The 9,681-nt window shown below is 36.7% G+C and overlaps 1 non-coding gene across 1 annotated transcript; it reads left to right on the top strand.

The window, feature by feature from the left end:
• Window positions 1-977: 977 nt before the first annotated feature.
• Window positions 978-1,084, top strand: LOC141688346 (small nucleolar RNA R71). Its single transcript, XR_012561793.1, has one exon. It is a non-coding gene; the product is annotated as a small nucleolar RNA R71 (small nucleolar RNA).
• Window positions 1,085-9,681: the final 8,597 nt, after the last annotated feature.

Genomic DNA, 9,681 nt, shown 5'->3' on the forward strand with positions numbered 1-9,681 from the left:
CCAAAAACTTTTCAAATTGCTTGTCCAGATTTTTCTTCTGCAGCTACTTAGGAAAAGGCGATGGAGGATATATCTGTTTCTCCCCTGTATTACCCTCAGGAGGAGTGTGCTCAACAGTAGTCTTCCTTGGTTCCACTTCTACTTCCTGCTGCTCTACTTCTTTCTCAGCCTCCGCTTTTTTAGTCAACACTTGAGTTTGATCAGAATTCGCAACCTTTCGAGACCTTAAAGTGATTGCCTTTACCTGCTCCTTAGCTTCCCTCTTTCCTGGAACTTCAGTGTCACTAGGTAGTATACCAGGCTGACGATTAAGCAAGGCATTGGCAATTTGCCCAATTTGATTTTCCAAGGTCTTGATAGAAATGGCTTGACTCTTGCACATAAGTTTCAACTCCTCTAATTCAGATTTTTCATTGGCTTGTTACAGCTGGAGTTGTTGTCTTGGTGTATATTGCGGTTGCTGAAAACCAGGGGGGTTGTACTGCTTAGCTGGATACTGCTGATAAGGCTGTTGAACCGCATTTTGAGTGTTGTTCCAACTAAAATTAGGATGATTGCGGTTGTTGGGATGATAAGTGGCTGGCACAGGTTGCTGCGAACGCTGAAAGTTGCTCACAAACTGAGCTGATTCACTAGAAATTGTGCACTGATCAGTCTCGTGGGTACCAACACAAAACTCACAGACACTAGCAATTTGATTAACTCCATAATTATCCAAAGTGTCCACCTTCATCGTCAAAGTCTTAAGTTGGGCAGCTATAGCAGTTGCTGCATCCAACTCCAGAATTCCTGCTACCTTTCCCCGAGTCAGTCTCTGGGAAGGATTCTGGTACTCATTAGCAGCCATCAGTTCAATAAGTTCATAAGCTTCATCGTAACTTTTAGCCCACAAGACTCCTCCTGATGCTGCATCAAGCATGGGTCTAGAAGTAGCACCCAATCCATTATAAAAATAGTTAATAATCATCTAATCAGGCATGCCATGGTGTGGGCACTTCCTTAGCATCTCCTTATATCGATCCCAAGCCTCACACATAGATTCTCCAGTTTGCAGAGCAAACTGAGTAAGAGCATTCCTGATTGCAGTAGTCTTCGCCACAGGGAAGAATTTAGTGAGAAACTTTTGAGAAAGATCTTCCCAAGTGGTGATAGACCCTGCTGGTAGATAATGTAACCATCACTTAGCCTTGTCCCTCAGAGAGAATGAAAAGAGTCGTAGCTTGATAACATCTACAGTCACATCACTGAATTTGAACATGTCATGGATCTCGATGAAATCCCTGATGTGCATGTTGGGGTCTTCAGTAGGAGAACCCCCAAACTGAACTGATTACTGTATCATCTGAATCGTGCTTGAATTGATATCAAAAGTATTAGCCCTAATGGCTGGCCTGATGATACTTGACTGAATGTCATTAATCTTAGGCTGAGAATAGTCCATCAAAGCCTTAGGATTTTCTGCTTGATCACCCATCTCTACTAAAGTTGGTTCCTCGACTTTCTCTTCTTCTTCTACCTTCTTTTCTTCCTCAAAAACTTCCCTTCGAACCACTAGCATCCAAGTTACAACTTAAAACAAAGATTCACAAGTAAAAACAAGATCTTCTTCGTCTTTGTTGAATTGTGCTAATACGGTCTTTTTACGGCTCTCCTTGTGCTCTGGTACGTCTCTCCTATGAAAACATTCTTATTTTAATATTTATAGCATCACTAATCAATTTGGAAGTCTCCCAATTAGAATTGTATTAGAATCTGGATTCAAAACTTTCGCACCGGCGTGGGCGCGCGCTAACACAGCGCAGGCGCGCTGTCATCTGGAATCGTGGCACGGCCACACGCTATCACAGCACGGGCGCGCCGTCCTTCTGGGAATAACTCAGATTTCATCTTTTTCTTTGCTGCTTCGAGCCGGCTTCCACCAGCTTTTATTCCAACACCATCTTGACACCAAATTATCACCAAAATAATGCTAATTCACCTGATTACCTAGATAATGCCTGAAATACAAAAACACTAGAAAACACATTAAAACACTTAATAACTTGAGTATAAATGCATCAATTCAAAGCTTATTAGAGCATAATAAAGTATCATAAATGCCACTCAACAGCGTCCCACTGGATTCTGCTTCGTTTCGATAAAGTATCACATCATAACACTGCTTGTCTCAATCAGAAAGCAATATTTTGAAGAAAGAATGACTTGAAAGGGATACAATAAGGTTTCTTTTTTCTTTCCTCACATAATTTATTATTGAGAAAAGCTCATACGTATTCATGAATCAAGAAGAGTATACGCTGTCATTTATAAAAAAGAATGTCATCGTTGCTCACCATCCACGTTCATCACTTTAGTAGTTTGACCATAATCGTGTCTTTACAAAATTTATAGTCATAGCTTCTAATTTTATCTATGCCGCGTAGAATAACCATCAATCATGCAATATCTTGACTCCGTCAATAGGAAATATTATTCTTCTTCAATAGTCTGGAAGATTCCTTCGATCATCCTCAGTTTCTTCAGGGTATACGAACATTTTTAAACTTTAATAATTTTATGAATTGGATAAATAATATTTCCGCACGTTGATTCAATTACTGATACTATTAAACAAGGTTTGTACTTTTTTTTTGAGAAAATTTCAAACTTCTCTGTATCAGTGGGTCTACTTGGCCCTCTAAACTAACAATACTGAGTCTAGATCAACCATTCTTCCCGGTAATCAACTGCTTCTAATAACAAGAACTCATGTAGTAATTCGAAAACCAAATTTTGAAACTCATTTTATGTAAAGATCTTTTGAAAGTTTATTAAGAAAATCCTTTTCGAAAACTTGTTTTAAAATTTTGAAAATCGCACACATGGTCGTCATTACTATATGAGTTATTTGTTATTCTCATAATCAACTAGTAGGGTACCTAATAAAACAACGACCACATAATGGTCCATTCACCTTGATATGTCTTTTACTCTTCCTCATGTTCATTTCACATTCATTAGTCGACGAAAACTTCATTTACCGTTGCATACCATTTTATTCATAACTCTAACTCCAATGCTGGCATCTGGTACTATCTTTGATATTCTCATCGTCGTCCTTGATGTTATGCTTACAACCAGTTAATGCAATTCAACATTCTATCCATAAATAAAATAGTATCTTCCTGTTAATCTGAAGCATATTTAATAAGATAAATGTCATTCCTTGCGCGGCACCCGAAAAGTGATAAAAAACTTCTCGCAACGGTAATGCCTTTGAAACTTGCGATGTTGAATCTTCTTCAGCTTCAATCAACTTATTACATCCATCCTGGAGCTTGTCCTGTTGGATTTTTAATCGCAGCGGGGGCATGGCAAAACACTTTCGCACATATAAAATCCAAATAAAAGCATCCAAGAAAACGATGTTAAGGAGGAGGAAGGAGGTGGAGAGAATTGGGTTTTCCAAACTTTTTGGGTTTTTGGGTTCTTGGGTTCGAATAAAAATAGGGTCTATAATAGTATATTTATAGGCAAAATTTTCAACTGAAATTTTCCCATAAATATTATTATTATTATCCCATTTATTATTCTCATTAATAATTAAAACACCTTTTAATTATTAATCCTTTTTCTAAATACTTTAGAAATAATTCTCTCTCTTGATTTAATTTCTAAAAATTAAATCCTTAATTAATAATATTAAGTACTTTTCTTAATTAATTTATAATCAATTAAATGTCATTTAATCAATTATTAAATTTGCCAATTAATTATTTATTTCACAAATAAATAATTATTAGCCATTATTAATTAATTCCTCCACCATAAAATCATTCTCTTTTTATGGTGTGACCCTGTAGGTTCAATATTAAGCCGGTAGTAGAAATAAATAATAATAAAACTATTTTATTATTATTTATATAAATTCTCTAATTTATTAAATATGATTAATTAATTAATCACATTTATTCTACATCGTGAGGGATACTTCTCAGCATATCGCGACTATCCGGATAATATGAATTCACTGCTTAGAATACCAAGAACCTATTCAGTGAATAGTTACCGTATAATAAACTCCTTCTACCCTACAATGTCCTGATTAAATACAAGGCATGGATCTCGTGTCAAGCCTATCTAATTCAATCACTTGCTTACCATTTACTATGCGTAGTTCTATGCAAATTAGAAACTCCTTTCTAATTTCATTTACTCTGGCCAGAGATTCTTGAACTAGCATAAGTTGATCAGCCTTGAACATTCGCTTCCTTCACTGGAAGGGGTAGATCCTTTATTGATCATACACTATCTTCGTGTACAAATTCCTATACCCAGTAGAGCCCTAATAATTGTCCCTGGAGACTAAAAACTAAACCAAAGCATAGTTCAGTGTACACAAGATGACTATGATGACCTCAAGTCTAAGGATACTTGTACAACTATCACTATGTGAACAACTGCTGACACGTGAGTGAACTCCATCAGTTGTTCAACTGTGCGAGTCATGTTCAGTGAACTTATTCTATAATAAGCACCTACATACTAGCTATAGTGTCACCACACAAATGTCTATGAGAACAGACATCCTTCATAATGAAGCAAGCATAGTATGTACCGATCTCTGCGGATTATTAATTACCAGTTAGTAATCCTACGACCAGGAACTATTTAAGTTTAGAGTTATCATCTTTTAGGTCTCACTATTATGATCTCATCATAATTCATAAAAAGCTTTACTCTAAACTATGGTATATCTTATTTAAACACTTAAATAGATAGAGCCCGTAATAAAAACAAAACAAGTCTTTTATTAATATCAATGAAATCAAAACAGATTACACAAAAGTTATTCCTAAATCCTAATACATGATTGGACTTAGGACATATTCCTTTCAATCTCCCACTTGTACTAAAGCCAATCACTCTGGTATCTAATACCCATCTAGTCTTTATGATGATCAAAGTGACTTTCATAAAGTAGCTTTGTGAGTGGGTCTGCTATGTTGTTATGTGTGTCAACTCTATTTCAATACAACACTAGAAATGTTATCGCGCTCCCACTAACCCTTTTGTAGATGCATGGTTCATCTACGTTTTTGATAAAATCAATCTCTTTGATTGTCTCATCAAAACGGATATTCCATCTACGAGAAGCTTGCTTTAAACCACATATGGTTCGCAGTAGCTTACACACTAGGTTTTCATTTCCCTCGGAAAGAAAACCATCTGGCTATATGCCAGATCTCATAGTTGTAGTAAGCAGCAATCGCAAGCAAAATCCGAACTGATTTTAACAGGGCTACAGGTAAAAGGTTTCATCAAAGTCAATCCATTGCCTTTGTTTGAATCCTTTTGCCACAAGCCTGGCCTTATAGGTCTCCACCTGGCCATCTGCTCTAATCATTCTTTCGTATACCGTATACATAGATTCCATTCCGGATTTCATGGCACTATGCCATTTCTCTGAGTCAAAACTACTCATAGCCTCATTATAGGTCACAGGGTCGTCATCATCAATGATCGACAACTCATTGTCATTCTCAATGACAAGGCCATATTACCTCTCAGGTTGGCGAGACACTCTCCCTGATCTATGAATGGGTTGTTCCATAAAAGGTTGTTCAGTCAGAACAGGTATTTCCACTCGATCTATAGTAGTTTGTGCTTCTTGAACTTCATCAAGTTCAATTTTGCTCCCACTATTTCCTTCAAGGATAAACTCCTTTTCCCAGAAGGTAGCATGTCTGGAGATAAACACCCGATGATCGGTGCAAAAGTAATACCCTAAAGTCTCTTTAGGATATCCCACAAAACTACATTTTACGGATCGATATTCCAGCTTATCTGGGTCAACTTTCTTGACATAAGCTGGACATCCCCAAATCTTAACGTGTTTAAGACTCGGTTTCCTTTCTTTCCATATCTCATACGGAGTTTGAGGAACAGATTTTGGAAGGCACCTTATTCAGTAAATATGCTGATGTTTCCAATGCATAACCCCATAGGAATACTGGAAGATTTGCATAGCTCATCATGGACTGAACTATGTCTAACAAAGTTCGATTTCTCCTTTCAGATACCAATCTGGAGGAGTCCACTGGGAGACTATACCATTTACTTTGAGATAATCTAGAAACACTCCATTCAAGTATTCACCACCTCGATCTAATCGAAGAATTATAATACTATGTTTGGTTGTTTCTCCACTTCATACTTATATTCTTTGAACCTTTCAAAGGCCTCAGACTTGTGTTTCATCAAACACATATCCGAATCCATATCTATCATCTATGAAAGTAATGAAGTATGAAAATCCACCCATGGCTTGCGTAGACATTGGTCCACATACATCTGTGTGTACCATTCCTAGCAAATTTGCAGCCCTCTCTCCATGTCTACTAAATGGAGACTGCAGTGCCACTATGAAGTGATATTTTCATCATCCCTTTTCTTTTATTAGTTTGTTCAATCTGAAGCAAATTATGTCACATTCATACAGACCATTATTTAAAGTACCACGTCCATAAAGAATATTATCTCTAAGAGTAGAACATTCATTATTCTCAATAATGAAAATCCAGCCAAGTCTAACATGGGAATAATATTCCTCACAATCGAGGGAACAAAATAACAATTATTTAAAACAATAGTCTTGCCCATAGGCATATGTAAATGAAATGATTCTACATCTTCAGCAGCAACTCTTGCTCTATTTCCCATCAGTAGAATCACCTCCTCTTCCTCAAGAGTCCTACTTCTCCTTGGTCCCTGCAGCAAATTGCAGATTTGAGAACCACAGGCGGTATCTAATACCCAAGTAGAAATTTGATTTAATGACATATTCATTTCTATCATGAACATACCTGAATCAGAAGCGGTAGTCTCACTACCCTTCTTCTTCTTCAATTCTGCAAGGTAAACCTTGCAGTTACTCTTCCAGTGCCCCACCTTGTTACAGTGAAAGCAAACAACTTTGCTCTTGGGGTCTTCAGCTTTTGGTGGAACCGGCATTTTCTCACCTATTTTCTTCTTCTTGGAAGAGTTCCTCTTCCTTTTCTTAGGATTTGAACCTTCACCAATTAGAAGAACAGAACTCTTCTTAGGGGGAAAATTCGATTCTGCAGTCTTCAACATGTTATGGAGTTCAGGCAGGCTGACATCCAACTTATTCATGTGAAAGTTCACAACAAACTGCGAGAACGAACTCGGAAGCGATTGCAAGACCAAGTCTTGGCTCAGCTCCCCATCCATGGCAAAACCAAGTTGTCCAAGACGTTCAATCAAATTGATCATCTTAAGTACATGGTCATTCACAGATGATCCCTCAGACATCCTACAACCGAACAACTCCTTCGATATCTCATATCGAGCTGTCCTCCCCGCCACATCATACAACTCTTGTAGATGCATGAGGATAGTATGAGCATCCATATGCTCATGTTGCTTCTGTAGCTCAATGTTCATGGAAGCTAGCATGATGCATTGAGCAACATTTGCATCATCTATCCACTTACGATACACAACATGTTCATCATTATGTGCATCACTAGCAGGTTCAGTAGGCTTAGGTGAGTCAATCACGTATTCCAGCTTCTCAATCCTGAGAACAATTCTCAAGTTTCGAAGCCAGTCAGCATAATTAGGACCAGTCAATTTATGAGCATCTAGTATGCTCCTGAGTGATAGTGCAGAAGACATAACGTACAAAGTAAATCTGTAAATGATAAACACATAACAACACTTAGCAAATATTTGATTTCATTTTAAAACACTATATGAATCGGGTCTTTATTCATAAGTGGCTCCCACTAGTTTATCTAATATATTCAACCCCCTACGTGAAAAATTAAGCATTCATAATGCTAGTGGGAATAGGGATCCTACATTCCATTACACGACCCCGGCTATAGCACGAACCGCCATGTAATGTTCAATAGGCAGACAACTCTTATCAATTACATCTCATGTTATTCCCTAATCAAACTTTAGCCTCTTGAATAATTGAGTCTCGGCTGTAGCATGACAAACTCAATATTCTAAGTCAAGTCTAACCCAACATTCCGTACAGTTGAATCAGTCCCCAAAGGCCCATGGCTGTAGCACGTACCGACCTTTAGATTCTTATTCAATGTACACATCTCTATGTAATAGACAAGTATTTCTTATTTCGAAATCAAAGCCCTCGGCTGTAGCACGAACCGACAATGATTCAAAAATAAGAACTACTTTTCTATCATGTTGGAAGGCTGTGACCGACACAAGCCCGTTGTATCATTGGCCAATTACTACTTGATATTATTTAATTTTAGAGGGATTATATTACGTTACAATCATAATCATATTATAAAGAAATTCTTCCTTTTAAATTAAATATTTCAAATCAATAATCAATAATCAGATGATTCCCAGATCGGGTGGAGCATTGTCAAGAGGCGTCACTTAATAACCCTTTCTTACAGATAGAAATCTGTTGTTGACAGAATCATCCTTTCTTTCATATCGAAAATTCATATTCAATTACGTGTTTCACAAACACAAGAATCTCATGATTGTATTCATAATATTGTTATTAAGGTTATGAAACAATTCACTATACTAGGTTGTCTAACAAACGCCTTATGTTCATTTAAGTTCACCTAAATCTATCATCGCATGATAAACTAAGCATATATCACATATATCAACATGAATAAACATCAAGGTGGGCATGTTATATCATCTAGCAAATTAGTCTAAGCATTATACATCTCTATGTATCACATGAAGCATTTAAAAGCAGTTAAAACAGTTAAAAACAGCTTTAGAACACTTCTGGAAATATAAACAGTTCAAAACTTTTATATAAACTAAAATTGATCACTCCATTAGATCCGTCTCGGAAAAATGAATCCAACGGTATATTGCACGCCTAAAACGGAGTTACGAAACTCCCAGAAAATCAATTTTAATGTAAATAGTCGGGCTGTAACGCATTACAGGAATGCGTTACAAGCCCTGTAACGCATTCCGGTGATGCGTTACAACCCTTTTAAGCCATTAAAAGGTGTAACACATTCCGTTAATGCGCCACAGGTGTGTAACGCATTCCCGGAATGCGTTACACCCCCTTTTTCTTTTCTTTTTCCGCCGCCTGACAGTTTTCTCGATCGCCGTGCCTGTCCTTTTACTGTACCTTTTCCGTGCATTCAACACATAATAGCAGATGTATAGCAGCAGATGTATAATATATATATACTTACTTACAAATCATATATATATATATTTATTTAATTACGAATTTTAATTACAAGAACTTCAAAAATTTATAATAAAAAATCTTTACATCATAAAATTATGAAAAAATACCCAGACGATCTACAACACTTGTAGAACCCGGATCATCATTCAAAATTATTATGAGAAACGATTTCTCATCAGACAAAATTAATCCATGATATAACTTGTAAAAATCATAATTAATTCATACAAGCACATAAAATTCTAAAATTTTTACCACAGATCTATATGCATACAACCTGTGCTCTGATACCATTGTTGGATTTTTAATAGCAGCGGGGGCATGGTAAAACACTTTCGCACATATAAAATCCAAATAAATGCATACAGATCATGAATAAAAATTCGAGGGATCGAATCTAACCTTTTAAAATAATTCGGAGACAACGATCAGAGATCCTTAGCAGTTGCTCCTCAAGTGTG

Source organism: Apium graveolens, chromosome 9 (assembly GCF_009905375.1).
Source record: "Apium graveolens cultivar Ventura chromosome 9, ASM990537v1, whole genome shotgun sequence".
Classification (NCBI taxonomy): domain Eukaryota; kingdom Viridiplantae; phylum Streptophyta; class Magnoliopsida; order Apiales; family Apiaceae; genus Apium; species Apium graveolens.